The sequence below is a fragment of the Lissotriton helveticus genome, chromosome 7 (genome assembly GCF_964261635.1).
Source record: "Lissotriton helveticus chromosome 7, aLisHel1.1, whole genome shotgun sequence".
NCBI lineage: Eukaryota > Metazoa > Chordata > Amphibia > Caudata > Salamandridae > Lissotriton > Lissotriton helveticus.
In genome coordinates this window covers 196804468-196824048 of record NC_136068.1, presented here as the reverse complement: position 1 = coordinate 196824048, position 19581 = coordinate 196804468, and the positions used below count along the sequence as shown (strand labels likewise).

Here is a 19581-nt window from a genome sequence, read left to right as displayed (position 1 = left end):
CACTATGAGGAAAATCAGGATGATGTGATTCAGGGGCACGGGGTAATGGACAGTAGAGGAAAAATGCCCATGTGCCTTTCGCCAATGGGGAATCTTTAGTCAGTCATGTATTTCTGGGGCAGTAGCATTTCAGTTAGAGATTTTGTAACCTTTACTCCTCCTACTAAAAGTAAAATTGCAAGCCCCAGAAAGTAAGCCTAAATTGGTGAACTATCTAGTGGAAAGACTCACACTGACATAAGCCACCACTGGTAACATCAAATTTAAGGACTCCATGTGATTTCTATAGATTTTTATAAAAAAAAATGTGATATTTGTTTGAATGTTGTAATAAATTTGATGTTTTTATAAATTTTGTGCAACACATGTATATGAATATCAATAGTTTCATTATGCAATGAAATGTGCAAGTTTAAAACCCTAACTAGAGATTGTGCCCAAATTGTGTATTGTGCAATTTTAATTAAATGTTTTCCTACTAAATAAAAAAGAGTACAAAGAGGAATTTATAGAATCTTTGGATTATAATTTCTTTACATGTCTTGTCTAAAGGTTTTGTGATCTGCTAAATATTTAAATTGTCAACAGTTAATTGAATAACACAGAAAGGAACCCCCCTTTTGTTTTGTCCATTAAAACCCAGTCCTTTCATTTTTTCTGGGAAACTCTCTTTTTTTGAAGATGAGTTAGAGTTTAAACGCCATGGAGTTCTGGTCAGGTACGACAAGCAGGTTGTTACCACTAAAGCCTGTAAGTTGAAAAGTTAAAAAAAAAAGAATGCAAATGGGTCTATTTTGAAAAGACACTCATTGCAGGTCGTAGCTGAAACGTGGGGAACCTCGGTTTGGAGACTTGAAGCAGGTTGGTCATGCTGACGCTCTGGAGCCTTGCAAGTTTTCGTTGACCAATCTAAATGCAGAAGGACTTTGTTTTTTTTCCAGAGGTGCAGAGATCTCTGCTTGGGACAAAGTTGAAATTGAATCCGTGCATATAATTTACTGCGCAGTCCAGCTGCAGCACTGTAGCAAACGTTTTTCAAAGTTTCCAAACTTTTTTCTGGTACCTAAACAGCTACATGAATATACTTCTAAGGCCCCCAAGACCTCATAAGAGTGTCCTTATACTCTGTAACGGTATCAAGCAGAGGTCAGCAGCAAAGTCATTTCCTTATCCTGTTGCCACTGATCAGCTGGGAATTTCAGGGAAAAGGCTTCTTGAAGATTCTTGTGTCCCTGTAGTCGTACAGGAGGTCAGCCAACTGACACTTTGGGTCTACGTCTTTGTCCTGGGTACAAGGGGAAGCAGGTTCAGTCCTTCAGAGCTCCATCCAAGGAACAGACAGCAGGTCCAAATATCTTATGTTTGTCTGTCGGTCCAGAAACCGGGCACACCCTAACCAATGGAGTAAAAGTTCTCCGGGGCAACCCTACCCATGTATTCGGTATTTCATGTTTACCTTACCGCAAACAGGGCCGTTTTCAAGAGGCCAAAAGCTATCAACCACACTAAACTTGGGCTCTGAGGAGTAGAGTTGTATGGGGGAGTGCCATAGGGAAATAGCCATTGTCCTTCCATATCTTACATTAAAATCAGTTTGTTGGGCCCTGTACCCACAGCAAACCAGGAGATAGAAGTATATTGAAACAGAGCAGGGTCCATCAGTGCTCAGACATGAAATACCCAATAATTGTTCTCTTATCCTGTTTGACCAGTTTCAGAGTGCAAAAGTTTTATATGTGCTTCAGACAGACCTGTCAAGACAGGATTTTACACTGTTGTGGCAACAGAGCACTCACCCTAAATATTCTGCTGAGCTTAGAGCAGTCGTCCCTACCTGCCCATTCATTTGGACCGGTCAATTAAGCTGACCAATTGTGTAGTTCCTGGGCGGAATAATAAACCTTGTTCACACCTCATTAAGACCAATTACAGACTGGGAGCTACTGGAGAGTTGATACAAATTAGTTTGCAGGAGTTCTAGGTAGGGCAAAGGTAACTTTGTAATAGTTATTTCTCCATAATATTTGTTGACAATCTAATTTAATCGTCATATCGGATTTAATAACTAATAAAAATTGTGGTTTGATACTTTTTTGGGCTGGTCCCATTCCTTAGATGCAGCATTATTGTTTTAATATTTACTTTGGTTTTTCATAGGACCGTTGGGCACTCCAGAGAGAAAATTGCTTTTTGAGAATGTTACTGTATGGACATGTTGATATTAATTTTCTACATGCCCAACTTTTAAATAACATGAACCCTGCCTTGTGAGTTACTAGTCTTACCTAGGGGTTGACTTACTAATATTTAAAAAAAAAAAAAACATCTTTACCTGTCAAGAAAATGTATTTTGGAAGTGGCGCACAGCACTGTTTACATTGCAATAGGCAGGCTACACAGGGTATTCGTATAACCATGTTTGCACTGCCAAGATCTCAGGCCACATTTTTATTGCAAACATTTCATTACCCTGTCATCACAACACATCTGAAACTATCAGCAGTTATTGAATTTTTACATTTAAAACACTGGTGGATGTTGATGTCCTAAACAGTGCTTCAAAGACTGGTATTAAAATTCATTTTTTATGAAGATATAGAGAAATTACTAAAATTAGAGACTGGTGTAGGTTAGTTGGATAAAAGTGTCCTTTTCCCATTTAATACCAATTTTTACTTTGTTCATGTGTAGCCCATCATTTTCAACATAACACCACCATCCTTGCTAAATATAGTGATTAACATGATTTCAGGATAAATAGAGTTGTCTGTTGCAGCATTGTGTGGGCCATGGAGGAGAGGGTTAGGGTCACTTGTAACCAACCCCTGAGCCTTGTTTAAAGTTAGGGAATTCAGTACAGGTGCGGTGGGGGAAGGAGGCGGTGATTATTCACCCCCTCTGTATTTGTTTTGCTAGTTTTCTGTCCCCCATTGCTCGCGAACAGGTTGACTGAAAGGGTTAATTGCCACTCCCTCACACTAGGGTAAAGTAATGTGTGAAGTTACCATGCCACATCCTTTCTGGGATCAGGGAATTTTCTCACAGCTCCCTACCTCTCCTCACTCATTTTTTCAGTGCTTGACTTTTTAGTAGCAGTTTTCACCTGCTTCCTGCAAACTAGATTGTCATACAAATTGGAAAAGAACTTGGATAGCATCCAACCTTTTTTGGCAGAAGAAATATTTATTCAATTTAAATTTGGAACCCTCCCTTTAGGTGCATTTACAAATAAATAGAAGGGTTCAGCTCAATCTCTTTGCCCTGGTTGAGCTGTAGCGGAGGAGACAGAACTACATGTAATGCTTTTCTGTCCCGCTTACCATAGGTCTAGATCAGTGGGTTTACCAGCTGTGTAGAAACCTAGGGCTAAAAAATTACCATGAGGTTTTTAGGCTACTTAAATATTAAACCTCGCCACTCTTTGTGTCACAACCTCAAAATTTCTATTCACAATGTGGTATACCTGTAGAGGAATTTTAAAGGGAAAAGAGCAGGGTATTAGATGATGTTCCTGTTTGTATTTGTTTTATATTTCCTCTGCTGCTGTGTAACACTGTAGTGAATGAGATTATAAAAATGATGCCCTTTTATACTTTAGTATGTAAACTCTTAGCCTTATTTCTCTAATCTATTAATTTTTTTAACATGTAGTTTAATAGAATATGAATTGAAGTACCAGTGTTCTTTTTACTCTTTTTATATATTGTATATTAGATTGTGCTCTGGGTTCTTCCTGCATGTGTTTCCGAATCCTGCGGGATTGGGCAGCTACTTATTACGTGCCATGGCTGTCATTTTTGTAATTTACTGTTGTACATCATCAATTCTGGTTCTTGATGTTACATTTAACTTGCCCTTTTGCAATTCCCTCAATCTTAAAATCTACTTGATGCATGTATATTTTATTTTGCTTTTATGGCTGTAAGCCGAAATAAAGTATTTTGACTGACTGACATACTAAGTTTGGTATAATTTGTTTTAGTGGAGAGAAACATACTATGGTGGGTAATCAGAAAAATAATCTTCATTTCAATGCATGAAATAGTCATTGAACAACAAAATATTGAAAATGTCAGTGGTTTGCAGACTTTATCTAGTTAGTGCAGTTTAGTTAATAGTATTGTTCTGGAAGGATTCATACCATTATCGTTCCTGAGGAGTAAGAAGGTTGCAACGTGACTGACGAGAAATATAGTCAAACATCTTGGGTTACATGCATTTTCATCTCATTTTCTCTGTTGGAAATTGTATTGCTAGGTCAATGTACATTTGTTTACCAATTTAACCACAGAAACCCAGTCATCTACTACACATGTTTAACTGAAGTCTGTTGATTTCTTTCAATTTTCAGGAATCTTTCCATTGAAGAGATCTGTTTTTCCCCTCTTCTACGTCTGCTGGCTGGAGTTGGTGTGGGTATGTTTTCTATAAAATACTTCATTCCCTATTGTGCCTTCTTTCAAACTTTGAAACAACTAATAGCTAATGCTAGGAAAATGTCCAATATTTGTTTACTAGAATGTAATGGAGTAACTGGTTAGTTGTGAGTTGTGAGATTTGAAACATAACTTCTTCAGCCAGGTGTCACTAGTTCAAAGAAACATGATACCGCACAAAGTGTCAACAACGTAGTGCCGATCCATTAACACTATGCCAATACAGTGTGTCAGTTGTCCTGAGCTTAAGATCCGTTCATGTAAGAGTCCAGATTTGTCATCATGCATTGAATAATGTTATTTATTACCACTTTTCCCCACAAATATGAATAAAAAACTTACACATTTTTAAAATGGTTTATATGTTATGCCGAATTCTGTCCTTAACTTTCTTAATTTTATATTTGAATTGATTTTGCTAAATCTCAGATTTTTTTGTATAAACGACTGAATTAGATGTATTGCCGTTTTCTACGTTTAGGCAATACCGTAGTCCCAAAAACGAGCACTTATTGGTGTTTAACCTGTTTATCAAGGGAAGTATTTAAAGCTTTGATTCCAGACAAGACATGCCTGATTACAGTTTTGCGATCTTTATGGCAGTTGATTTAGCCTCCTTTAGCAGTTGTTCCCAGAATGTTGACCTCAATCTTGCCTTTGTTCATCCTTTAGTGTTCAACTAAGTGGAGTTAGTTTACTCCAACTCTTTGGCGAAGCTCATGGGTACTGGAATAACAGTTATATGATGTCCCTTTTACCTTCTTCCTGTCTACGACGGCAGCAAGAAGCACCCAGGCTCCCCTAAGCCAATCACAATGCTGGAATGCGGCATTGTGATTGGTCTGAGTGCTGTGGTTCGGCGCTCAGCCAGGGACTAGGAGGCTTTGCATGTCCCTCCCCAGACTGTGTAATACAGCCTGTTAGGGAACATGCAAAGTGCACATCATGGTTTGGCCCTGCCCCAAGGGCCAGCCAAGCAGTAAGGTGCACTTAAGGAGTGCAAACCACTCCTCCCCCTGCTCTGGTCAGCCCCACCCGAGAGCCACTGACTTTAATAGGAAAAATAAAATGATAAAAGCAATATGTTATTATATTTTTCTTTTGAGCAGTGGGGCGACGCTCCTTCACCCTAGCGGAGGAGCCACCACTAATTCTGATGCTGTTTTATCTGGAGAAAGCTGTTTCAGGAGGTTAAAACCCAGTGGCAACTTACATTTATATATGGGGTTTTTAACTTTGCAATTTAGTGCTGCAACTTAAGTGATCGTCTTACAAGTTGCCCATATGCTAAAATACCTCAAGTGGTCAAACCATTCCATTCCATTCGTTTTTGTAAGGTCTGCATATTGTTACCTCCCTTCCCCTACCAACGCACATTATAGAGCATCTTAGACTCACTGCTACCACACGTTTTAATACACATACTTCCCAGCCCTCTTAACACTAAGTGAATGAGAATTTCAACCCATTTCAAACAGTACAAGCCTTTATAAGGAGTTAAAAAATTGACATTAAGTCCGTACTCCTACATGTCATTACATTGGACAAAGTAGACATAGTAAAATATATGTTGAAGTAAATTGATTGCTGGGGTAGTTTCTTCCTTCCACCCTTCGTTGATGAAGCCTTTGTCATGCATAAGGGTGGTATTAAAGCGGTCCACCACTTCAATTGCTAAGACTTCCATTTTCTAGATGGTAATACTCTCAATTGCACCTGTGAGACATCCAGAGTCTTTGCCACCTTCGGCATGAATGGGAATATTGCAGAATGTCCACATCCTCTGGAACTGCACCCTTTGCTTACACATAAGCCTTTTTTAGGTAGAAGCCTACCAGACAGCACAGCTGTCTGGTTTGCTAACAACTTCTTGTGGGTATTCTGAAAGCTTCCCTGGGAATGCATTTCACTCATTACTTACTATTGTCTTTGTGGTTTGTAGCTCTGTTGCTTGCTTTCTATTTGCTGGCTTTATTTGCCTTACTCTGTCCAGCTTGAATTTGTCCCTCCCATGGAGTAACCCCTTTTTACTGTATCCTTCCAATTACTCTCTTTCTGTAAACAGTCCTTTGAATCTTATTATCTTGTCACATATGCTGTGAATTCAATGACAGAGGTCAAATGCCAGGCTCTATCTTCCAAGGGAGCTTGGTGTTTACGTTTATTTCTCTGACTTCAAAGTGAGAGAATTTATGTAACAAGCCTGCTGGTTATCCATTTGAGAGGAGAAGCTGTGTGATGCTATTTTTTCCAGCACACTACAAAATTGACTGCAGATATTTCAGAATATATCAGAATTAGAAAAGTACAAATGAATAACAATTTTTGTAATTCTGAAATGTGGTGGAACCATAGAATCAAAACACATCAATACACAAGGTGATGATATTTCCACACACATTAGTGTTTGTGTGCAGTAAAATTGTATGTCTATGCAAATGTAATGGTCATTTCAATTGAAACTGTGTTGTCTGTAATGGCAGGTCAGTACCACACCATGCATATTCCACACTACGCCGCTCCACTCCTGACCGCTCCACTCCTGACCGCTCCACTCTTGACCGCTCCGCGACACACTCCACTCTGCGACACTCCTCCACTGTATGCCCTTCCACTCTATGCCACAGCACTCCATTCTGTGATACTTCACTCTACAACACTCCTCCACTGTATGCCCTTCCACTCTGCCACAGTACTCTATTCTGTGACGCTTCACTCCACTCCACCCTACGCCCCTCCACTCCACCCTACGCCCCTCCACTCCACCCTACGCCCCTCCACTCCACCCTACGCCCCTCCACTCCACTCTACGCCCCTCCACTCCACTCTATGCCCCTCCACCCTATGCCCCTCCACCCTATGCCCCTCCACCCTATGCCCCTCCACCCTATGCCCCTCCACCCTATGCCCCTCCACCCTATGCCCCTCCACCCTATGCCCCTCCAACCTATGCCCCTCCAACCTATGCCCCTCCAACCTATGCCCCTCCACCATATGCCTCTCCACCCTATGCCCCTCCACTCCACCCTACGGCACTCCACTCCACCCTACGCCTCATAACTCTACGCTCCTCTACTCCACACACCCCATTCCACTCCAATCTACCCCACTCCATTCTGTCCCCAACTCCATTCCCCTCTACTTCACACCACTTACCCCACTTCTTTACAAATCTACCCACTCCAGTCTACCCATAGTTTACCCCACTCCACTCTACCCCACGCCACTTCAACGAAATCTACCCTACTCCACTACAATATACCCCAATCTTACTCCGCCCAGTCTACCCCAATCCACTCCACCCCAATCTACCCCAATCCACTCCATCCAATCTACCCCACTCCACTATACTCAAATCTATCCCACTCCACTATACCCAAATCTACCCCACTCTGCTATACCCAAATCTACCCCACTTCCATCAACCCAATCTACTCCATCGATTGTACCCCAAACTACCCCACTCGATTCTCCCAAACTCCACCCCAATATATCCTAATCTACCCTAATCCGCCCCTATACATCATACTCCACTTTACCCCAAATCTACCCTATTCCATTCTACCCTAAGGCAACCACATTCCACTCTGCACCAATCCACCCCACTGCACTCAACACCAGTAACTGTTAGCCTTGCTGAACAGCAGCTACTCTGGTGTACAACATGGGTAAAACAGGTTGCCAAAGCCAATAGTTTTCGCATGGGTGAGGCAAATTGGCTTTGCCAATTCTTGTTGTCGACTGAAGGCTTGCCAAATCTTGTCTTGGAGGAGCAACAGCAGGAAGAGAACAAGTGAGTACCTCTACTCAAGCCCATTGAGTTGAAGATGCAGCAGTGTTGTTGGATGCTTACAGGTATTCTCCTACACTGCATGATCCCTTGTTATGGCTTCTTTTGATGATGTAAAGGCCCAGATCTCTGTACTGGGGTGAATGTTTGACATCGTTCATCATTCTGTCCATCCGTTGTTCATTTCGCCATTAATATTTAGAACATAACGTAATGAAAGCTTACAGAATAGTTCCATATAAGATACTGGATATTTAACTCACAGTTTCAGATTGTAATTACACATATAAATGTCCTAGCACACCAGTGGGCCAAGATTCCTCAGGCTAACCACAGACTTCCCTTGGAACAGGTTCTTTCCAGGTTTATTACAATTATATTCGGAACTAGAGTCCTACAAATCATGTCCTTGGATCCGGCAGCTGATTGAGAGCTATTTCTCCCAGCACAACCCATCAACTGAAATTTACTCGACAGGTCAACAGCTTCTTCTGCGACCAAGATCTTCACAGTAATTTTCACTGGGACCAGTTCTTTCCTAAGCACATGATCACTGTCCCCTAGGAATGTAGTCTTCAATTGTAACTGTAAGCCCGGACAGGAGCAGAACTTCCAAGCTATGTACAAGGCTTTGACAAAACCCAGTACAGGAAGTCTGGAAGCGGGGCCTTCTATGTGCAAGGATCACCTCTTTGGAATTCTCTACTACTGAATCTAAAACTGGGATCTGATTTACTCAAATGCTCTGACCCGCACGTGCTGGTTAGTTCTTTAAAATCACTGGACACTTTAGAGGGTAATCTCAGGCTCTCCATACATGGATTTGCCACAGTAGTAGTTGCTTACACATGCCTGGTGATTGATTCATTTTCTACTGATCCTTATCTATGTATCTGATCCAACGCGCTCTAAGGTGATCAAAAGGTCTTTTATAAAAGACCCAAATAAAATAAATTGATAAATAAAATAAACTTTAATTTGGAGCCTTTAAATAGTTCAAGCGCAAAAATTACAAGTATCCATTTCATATTGACGAGACATTTTAGTTCTTTCCAGATTGTGGCACACTGCAGTAGATTGTTTGGACCTGGCTTGACAACACAGCTTTCTCCTGACAGATTGATAACAAATCCTTAAAATATACGGAGTGGGGAATTTGGCCTCACCCAGAGGAGTATTTCTCTTTCCCCTCATGCTGTAGGCCGCTTGGGGTATCATTCTAGCTTCTATGAAGTGTTTCACTAGAAGACATGATAAACTTTTACATCGAAATGTGTCCTCCCACTCTGTCCCAATGTATTCAATTCCATTCAGAAACTTTATTCGGTTTTACACAAACCATAAAAGTGCATATACATGTACATTTAAAACAGTTAGAAACAAATTCATTGTAAACATATATCTGATAAAGTGCCTGAGTGAAAAAGAGCAATAACAGCTTGACAACGGGAGAAAAAGTGACTAGTGCATTCATCTCAAAGAACCATTACATATCCAGACAATTTCTTAGCCTAACAGTCAATTTTAAAAATCCAGTAATATGGAGAATACTGTCATTATGCAAAAGCTGTAAGTACATTAGGGCCGGTCTGATCTGAGTAAAATTAAGTTTTTTTAAAAGAGTGACCATATAGCGCCTGCGTTGGTATTCATAAAATCTACATAAAAATATAAAATACAGCATATCCTGTGGAGACTCTCCGTCGCAGCCACAGGGTGCTGCCGATTTATTAAAAACATCAGTTTTAGGTCTGATCAGCAGGTGATGGAAAAAGGTCCCAATGTATCTCCTACTTGAATTTTACAAAGAGAGCAATCCTTTTTCCACCATTGCATAGTCGACCGTGTCCTAAACAGCAGTTGTGAATGCCCCCTTTATACATCTATTCTCTTTGTCAATGTTCTTATTTTCATACATAGTTCCATGTATGGCATCCTTCCACTGGAGTCATTTGACTAAAATCCTGAAAGTAACTGGAGTCACATAGCACGATCACTGTAACACAGATGCACCCCCAACACACGCACCCTAACGCACCCTAACATGCACACACAAAGCCACAGATGAACACCTGAATATCAGTAATGGGAGGTTGGTATGGGTCAAATTTGCAGCCCCTGTTTGTCATGAAATGTTCCCGCTGCCATCAGTTAATTTACTACAACTAGCAAATCCAAGGGTTTCTTCGTTCCTGCAGGCAGAGTGGGCACAGATGTTTTTTCTTAGTCCCTCTTGTGGCATGTGGAAATATGGGCGTGTCCCATCCAAAAATAGAAGGCACAAGGATTGGAGTTGCAAAGCAAAACTTTGGTTGCAGTTTCAAACCCTGTTGACACATGCATAGCTATGTTATCGAATGTTGATTTTTTTTTTCTTCTGGTGCTGCTACATTACTGTTCTTAGTCTACATGAGCTGCTTATGTGTCAACCTACCGGTGGGGTTTTGTGTATTTTTAGAGGAACCTTTGAAGCATTATTACGTTTCTTTGAAGGTACTCCATGTTTAGGCCTTCTTAAGGGTCTCATTTTGGGTGGTCAAGGTAATTACAGCCGGGTGAAAAGTCGTGGAGCAAAAATATGGCTTCAACCAAATCTTGTCTCCTGTATAGAATGTATAAACAATAAACAAGGTCTTATCGGAACCCTATGGGTGTGGACTGAAATGCCTGCTACATCCACTATAATACTATAAACCATGTGCTCAAGTCTTATGAAGTGTGGTTGGGACGCAATTTGCATAACCAAGATCAACTTGAGGTATGCCAGCAGTGCTTAACTTGTGTCGGTGTTTGCACTCATTTTTGAAGACCTTGACTTAATTTTCATCCTCAAACTTTCACCCCGGACCAAGACAGAACATTCAGAAACGGAGGAAAGGAGAAGGAACAGAAAGCAGGGAAAACGGTGATAAATGAGAAAGCAGGAATGCAAAAAAAACAAGAGTAAGGGAGAAAGAGCAGAGGGGTGGAAGAAAGAGGCCTGAAGTGGATTCCAAATTATGCAGCCTTTGGATTTGTCAAAACTGTCACTCAGCCCGTGAGAAAAACTGCCCGTCTCTTATCTCACTTTTCAGTGCTAAAATTATGGCCGAGGCTGTTGAAAACGCTTTGCGCCCGGAACCCCGCGCGACCCCTCTTTTCGGTTCACACGTTGAAAGTCTGTTTTCTGACAGTGCAGACAATGCAGATTCAAAGTTATGACTGACATTTAAAACAGGGCTGTTAATTTGAGTTAAGGCAGACCTAGACTGTTGGGAAGGATTTACGTGCAGAGAAGGATTCACTTTTTTTTTTAAAGAATAATGTTGCCTGTTGAGCAGTCGATGCTCACTAATACTGTTGCAGGTCCCCACAGTACAAATAGCAATTCATGCTTTTGTGCTGTTGCCTCTCCTGCAGAGTCAACAAGGTAATCCAATTTGTAAAACAAACTATATTCAAAACCTTCGCTGCGCGCCATCCGCCCCGGGAGACTGCGTCTGGGCATGTGTCCTGGAAGGGTTTGGAACAGTATATATTTGAAGAAGGCCAGGTGGCCCCTTCCAGGTGTTGCCTGGAATAGCAAAGGCCCCGTCCTGTGCCTCTTCACTCGTTAGCGCCTGGCGCCTTGCTACCGTCATTTTTTATTCCTCGGAAGTAGGCCAGGCATGTTCTGAAACTAAAGAATTTTTTTTTAGAATGCCTCATGCTGGGCCGCAGGGCTACCTTCAAGCAGAACCGACTCATACACCGATTGCCCTCAATATTATTCTCATTTCAATGAGGGTTTGTGCACGGAGTAATATCTTCACACACATGTTTTAAATCTGATATTTAAGAAATTATCACATTTTATCAAACAGACTATTTTAGATCCCCAGGTGCTTTTTGGCTAATCTACACTATGCAATAATTGCCAGACGGGGTAAACAGAATACCAGACTTCCAGTTCTAGATTTGGGTACAAATAGGTTTAAAAGTTTGCCAATGCTCATGTAATCACAAAAATAATCTAATAAAAAGCAGTCCTTTGACTGACCTCCATCTCCACGGACATTTGATTGGGCAGCAGTTAGCCTAGTCATTAAAAATTTCCATTGGGAATGCAGACCCCCCAGTGCAGAGATCTGGTCTTTACTGTGTACATTTGTAAATTTATGTCTGGTATTTTCGTTGGCTGAGTTAGTGCTTTTGCTTTTTGAATGTAGAAGCACCGCGTGGACATGGATTTATTAAATGTTATTGTGTACTTTGTGGAGTTCGAATTTGTAACCCACACCCCTCCCTGAATTAGCCTTGGATCGCTCCACTTTGCTACTCTGATTGGCCAGTATTACAGGGCTGAACTTGTTGTTCTCTTTGGGTCTATTCATAAGAGCGCCCTAGGACCCCAGATGTAAACTGTCACAGGAACCACTGTCCTCCCCTGGGCCCCAGAACCAGTTCCCACATGAACTGCAATTGAGGTGCATGGTTATCGCCCACTGCCCCAAAGTCCTTTTCTGTGGAACCTCAAGCACAAAGCTTTAGCTCCTTTCACTGCTTAAAAAACACCAGGAGTGCATCATGCCACGTTTATGAAAAACAGGGCTATTACAACAAAGTATGAAGCGCAATGAATCCACTACTCCTAAGATGGCTTCTAAGTCCTAACCTAAGGACACAGTGGGTGGCGCATAGAGGGCTGGTGGGTTGTGGGTGTTGAATTAAACAAACATGCAGCCAAGCTACTGTGGTGTGCCATCTTCATTCATGGGTGATCACACTGTGTATTGTTTTGTCTGCCTTTGGTCTTGACCCAGAGTCTACCCTTCATCTCAGTAGGTGATGACAATGGTGAGTGGAGCCTGTGCCGCCCTATGCTTGTTCGGCTAGTGTGGGAGTACGGAGCCCCATGCAAGTATGTGTTCTCTGAAATATGCACAGTAGAGTGATCCAGGCTTGGTGCAAAGCAGCTTCTCCATTCAATCTCACTGTGCAGCTCATGTGGCCTTGTGAAGTGTCCTTTGCTGCTACACGTGTGCTCTGTGTTTGCATGCCTGGGAGCTGGAGTGGCATCAGGGTTGGTGCACTGGGCTGGTGTTAGCCAGGGAGGGAAGTTGCTAGAAACTGCAGAGGAGCTGTTCATACGATAAGGCTAGTAGTGTGTCCAAGAGCAAAGGTGGTGGGGAGGGCGCGGAGAACCTGTGATGGTGTAATCACTCCTTGGTGATGCCAGGGAACACAAATGGTGATGCACATGTTTTGGGGTGATGGGTGATCCACGCCTGGGGGCTAATGAGTCTGAGCGACCTACCAGCTATCACTGAACAACAGTTCTCAAAAGTGAATAAATGGTCCACCTGTGTCATTAATGCTCCATTGACCCCACCCCCCATCATTCAGTATCGTTATGAAGGTGGCCTACCGGCTAGAGCGGTCAACCTCCTTGCTGGGGAACCAGGTTGGAGTCTCTGCAGGGAAACTGAACATCCTGTGACTCTGGGCGAATCACTTAATCTCCCTGTGTCTAACAAAATGAATGTGTCCATCTGTACCACAACTGGTGCTCATTTAAAGTGCTCTGATACGGTCGGGTCGAGTTTGCACTATATACAACTCAAAAAAAAAAAAGCTCGAAAGAAGAGAAAGGAGACTGCTGCTTGATTCTGGTCTTCCCTGGACCAGAATCAAGCATCCTAGGACCGGTGTCATTTGAAGAGTACGTCTCGTTCTTTGCCTTGAAAAAAAAGTACACAGCTGGTCTCTGCCATGGCCTCAGCAACATGAGAGGAACTGTTAAAACCCATCAGGTGGAAAAGGACAGCACACATAATGCTGGTAGCACTTTCACACACTAGCTGTATCAGACTACAGACAGCCTCGTTCTCACAACATTCATGGAGTACCAGGGTCACTACCAGAAGGACTTGCAGAGCCAATGGGCATGTCTATTGATTTGTGTGTTTATTGTGTATGAGAGAGTGAATGAATCCAATACCGATTTAACTGGTGAATGAACACCTGCATGATCACAATGGCTGGCGACCGAGTGTATAGACTGATGGATAAGTGACCTCATGGATGGAAACATCCAGGCATTATAAGCTACAGCAAAAACAACAATTGATGGACGGAATGTTGCACAATGGCAAAACATTCACCCCCAGTCACAGATCTGGGTTTAATCCATCGTTATTCTGCTCACCACACCACCCCAGTTCAGACATGGCCATATGCAATTCAGTCTTGACCCTGTGCCTCATGGGAACAGTCCAGCCCGAACTGCCAAGCCATGTCTTCCCTGGACCAGAATCAAGCATCCTAGGACCTGTTTCTGGCTATCATCAGTCATCAGCCAGGATAGCTTGATTCCAGTGGCATGGAGAGCACGGGACTCACGTCTGGGCTAATGCAGTAGCTCCGAGGATCTCTACATAATCTCTGATTACAGGCTTGATTCATTATAAAAAGCTTCAAGGATTAATATATCTAGTGTAGAGCAGAGTGCGTCACCTGCATGTACAAGTTTTACTCTAGGAAACTCATCCAGTGGTTCATTCTAAGTCTTGCTGAGATCTTTTTGTGACAGGCACTTCTCACGTTTCACTCCAAGTGAAACAGCTCAGAAGGTCTTGCATCAGCTGCAAACATGTGTATGTCACTTACAAAGCCAACACTAAATCACAGGACATTTGAACTCCATCTGTCTTCTTCTAAAGTTGATATGAGTACCATTGAGCTGGGCGGTACTCAACACCTATCATTAAGCCCCCAAACATATTTTTGGTAAAAGACATAGAACTTACCTGCCTTTTATACATACAGAGTTTGAGGAGCAATGCTTTCATGTCCTGTTCAGCTGTGGGCCATTTGGTAAAGTTACGTGATGGAATGTGCCGTACTGTGGGGGGCTTAGTCTGGAGGCACGGTGTAACGGTGTTGTGCTAGACACCTCTCCGCAGCCAGGACACTACTCCTTGGAAAGGACATACTGCGAGCTCTTGAAGCGGGCACTTGAAGGTGGATCCTGGTAGAGCGGAAGGAGTGCAATCCCTGTTCACCTAGTGAATATTGCTGCTTTGCATACCACTGTACAAAAATGGGTAAACCCAATGGTACTGGGACCTGGGTAGTTAGCGGTACAATATAAAGTGATCCCAGTAAACCATGTTTAACCAGACAATACATACATTGTTATAATCACACAGATTTAATACCAATATATAGCATCGATGAGTAGCCAGTGTTATTTAATCACACTGCTGCATTAAGGGAATACATTATAGATATATCAAAATTCAAATACAGATGCAAAGTGCCCAAAAGAACAGGGAAAATCCTTGGGGTCGACACTGTTTTCTTTGAGGTAGCCTCCAGAAACAACAGAGATTGCTGGACTTTGTTGCCTCTGAGTGGTCTAGCTAATGATCTAGCTAATGATGAAATGATCAATTGATCGATTTTTGGCATAATAATTAGGCCATAATTTATTTTGAACTTGGCATTTAATTGCTTCCACGATTTCCATACTCCCTTTACACTCTTATATCCTCACGAGAATCACCCACACACACCTTTCCTTTTTTCCCTGTCCTTTTGGGCACTCTGTATATGTATTTGAATTTTGATATATGTAGAATGCTTTCCCTTAATGCAGCAGTATGATTAAATAACACTGGCTACTCACCAATGCTATATATTGGTATTCATTCTGTGTGATTATAACAATGTATGTACTGTCTGGTTAAACATTGTTTACTTGGATCACTTTATATTGTGCTGCATACCACAGCACAGCCTAGATGAGCATGGGCACCACAGTAGGTTTGTCAGTATCGGCACCACGCACTGGGGCAGCATCTGGATGATTCTTCAGGACCAACCTAGAACCTGGACTATCCAGTTAGCCTTAGGAATTGGAATTCTTCTGACTCTGTTTTTATGGTTGTTGCGGAGGTCGAAGTGTGCAGGATCTGAGGTCTGAGGGGCACAATGTGCCCATGTCCATACTTTTTTGCAGTAATAGTTTCCCAACTTAATCTTAAAATGCAAGCTTTACAGGATGGATAACTCCTCCATGCCTCAGCTCAAGTGAAGAGGAAAGCCTCCTCTGATGTGGGGCCGAGAGATGGACAGACAGCTGATCTAGAAACAGATCCTTATGCCAGGGTGCCGGCTGGCTCAAAGAAACATAAATGTACACATTGGGTTAATCCTCAAATGTAAAGGATACTTGGAAACACGTACTGGCGTTAATTGACGGAATCTCTTGAAGAATATTTTATTTAAAAGATATTGTAAGATGACCTGATGAGTCGCGGAATTCGTGCTTTTAAGGTGCAAACATTTTTTCTTACACAGATTTAAATTTTGTAAGCACTTTAAAAAAAATCTTAAGCCTAAATCTTTTTTGTGCACTTTGTGCCAGACTATTTTATACTGTCTGTAATTCAAGTTTAAAATAATGAGGTACTTAAAGTGCTTTCTGTCACAGCCTCGGGTCTTGTAGCACTAAAAACTCATACGTTTTTAAGTCCTATTTTAAAGGTGAGGGGTTTTGGGCAAGTTAGACCTGCTTTACTATATTTGCAGTTGTTAAATAACCCCTTGAAGAGTTTTAATGTGGCTAATTAATTTTTTGGTGGCGTCTGTTAGACATAGGAAGAAAGGGTGCTAGAAATTGTATATTGTTCATCGATTTTATATATTGATATAATTGTTTCTTTTATGAATTTTTTTCTCTTATATTTATGATTAGGCTATAGAGGAAAGATTTGATTGATGAACTTGTTGCCTGATCTATGAATTATGAACCACCCTTTTTACCTTTATTCTTCTACAGTTTGTATGTGGTATATTTTATTGAACCCAAAATGTATTAATACAATTTTATGTATTTTTCGTATGAAAATTGTTGTTTGTTGGGTACTTTTATGGCTTTCGTTAGCCGGATAAACTGGTTGAATTTGACATTTTAATTTGAACTCATAAGTCACTTTTCCGAACTGCACCAATCTGAATTCAATTCTGTGGCAGTGATTATATTAACCAAAAGGTGTTTCACAAACTAAAATAGTGCATCTCTCACTGATTAGTCTAACTTGCATTTAAGTTTTCATTTAAGGTGTGTAAGTCACTTGGGGTGAAATACCAACAAAGTACTTAGAATATTTTGTTCTTTTTTAGCTGCACCTTTGATCCCGCCCCCACACTTACTGGCCCCACCCCCAATGGACTCCAGATTAGAGTTCCCATTTTTTTTGTTGTATTCTTTTTATTAAACAGTCATCAAGATATAATAGTCATTACAGAGGAAGCAAGTACATTACATTCAGCAATGGTAGTAATGAGTAACAGATAGTGTAGGTGCGCAATGGGTACAAATTATAGGGTTGGGGGATCGTCGGGGTCAATTGCAGTTCCCATACTTTTTTATTACATGTCATCCACTGTTTAGTTGGGACTTTTAGTTTTATGAACTGTCAGGATGCATTGCTGTTGCCTGCAGGTTCTTCAGGATAGTTCATGCCATTGATAACATTTGGCAGTGCACCGCAGAACATCTGTTTATTGAGGGACTTATGCATTCAAATCTATTCTTAACAAGTTTCTTTGAGCTAGAATGCGGCAGCATCTAATCAGGACTGGGGTTGGGGCGGGGGTGCGCCTTCATCCACCTTGCTTGAGCAAATGAGGTGCTCTTTCTTTTGTTCTGTAAGCGGCCCTCTGCCATAGACTGGGTTTAAATGCTGTTGCGTCACCACAAGTCACGCACAGTCGCAACTCTCCTGGTACAAGTTAGTTCGCCAAAACGTTCCAGTTGACTGTTGCGTCACCACAAGTCACGCACAGTCGCAACTCTCCTGGTACAAGTTAGTTCGCCAAGACGTTCCAGTTGACAGCAGTGCTTTGTTCCAATAGCCAGCTGTGCCGGTTCCCTCCTTTCTGACAAAAGCAATTCTGTTGTTCAGTGTGGTTTATTCTGTGTTAATCTACCTTTAAGCCACAATGTGCACATTTATTTATCAGCAGTCTGTTCTAGCTGGTATCTGCCTCCAGTGGAAGCATTATACAGCCTTGTAAACGGTTTACTTGTTTTGACTTGTTACGGTCTCATGGGGAAAGCTGAGTTTTGGTTTAGATCAACACACAGTCTCCCTTGACCATTCAGCGTTCAAGCAGATGCTCAGCTTGTTTTGCAGATTGTCATCATATATAATTAATTCCTACTGGTTCCCTATCATCAGAATATCCCTTGCAATATATATTTTATCTTGTTTTGAATTTTTTCATTGCAAGCTCGAAATGAATAAAAGAGCGATTCACATAACCATAGTTCTGACACACCCAAGGTTCTTTACTTTAGAGTGTGCTGAGGACTGTTTTGATGAAGAAGTTAAAATACAGCAAGGGCAGCAGTTCATGTAATCATGAATTGGCCAACAAGCAGCCCAATAACTTTGGTGTGGGTGTGTCCCGATATAGTCTGTGGCTTCACTAGGCAGAAGCTGCTTGTCACCATGGAGCTTCTGCAAGTCCTGTTCAGGTTCACTTGTGCTTATAAGGTTATGAATGAAGTAATCCTGGTAGAAATTCACTTGAGGGGCTCCCACCATTTCCGGCAGTTCCAGACAGTCGCCAATTTGTAACAAATAATGTTCTTAAATCCAGTATATAAAACAGGTATGATTTATTGTAGATGAATCCAAGTTAGGTTAACAATTAAATGATCAATAGATGTAATAATAAAAACCCCACCAGGAGCAGTTCTTCTCTCGCTCAGCCTGTCTCTATCAACTGCCTCTACTCGGAGCAGTCAGGTACCAAACATTCTAAGGTGTCATCAAACATTCTACAAGATGCAGTGGCTAAGCAATGGGGAAATCCAAGCAGGGGATATGCAAAGCATAAGCAAGATGTAACACACTGACACATTTTATTTGTGTGTAAAGTGTTGCCATCCTTGTTGTTTCTTGGTCCTGTGGTCTGGGAGTTATAGTTGAGCATGCTACCATTTCTGCTTTCAGCATGGTTTTGGTGTCTAAAACCACGTATCGCTGACTGGAATACCACTCCCAGTTCCCGATGCTTTTTTAAGATACAATCATAATTCTCTGCAGTAAGCCCTTCATAGTTCTTGGCACTTTTTGTAGTTGCATCACTGCAGATTGTGGCTTTTTACACTCGTGTAAATAAATCAATGGGCCCTGATGAAGTTCCGTGGAATTAATGTTCCAAAATGAAACGTGTTTAAAGGAAGTGGTTAAAAAAAAAATGAAATCGACAATTGTAAGTTGAATAATGAAATTCATTCAGTCAAAGAAACTGTATTCGCTATGCTTCCGTGGAATAAAAGTACAAGTGAAACAAAATATATTAAAAAAACTTTTCAAC

The 19581-nt window shown here is 41.5% G+C and overlaps 1 protein-coding gene across 3 annotated transcripts in view; it reads left to right on the top strand.

Moving 5' to 3' along the window:
• PKIG (cAMP-dependent protein kinase inhibitor gamma) overlaps nt 1-19581 on the top strand; it is a 539969-nt gene that overhangs the window by 176881 nt on the left and 343507 nt on the right. For all 3 annotated transcript variants that reach the window (XM_078651936.1, XM_078651934.1, XM_078651932.1), the window contains exon 2: nt 4352-4416. The gene's annotated coding sequence lies outside the window, so the exon portion shown is untranslated. The remainder of the gene's footprint in view (nt 1-4351; nt 4417-19581) is intronic.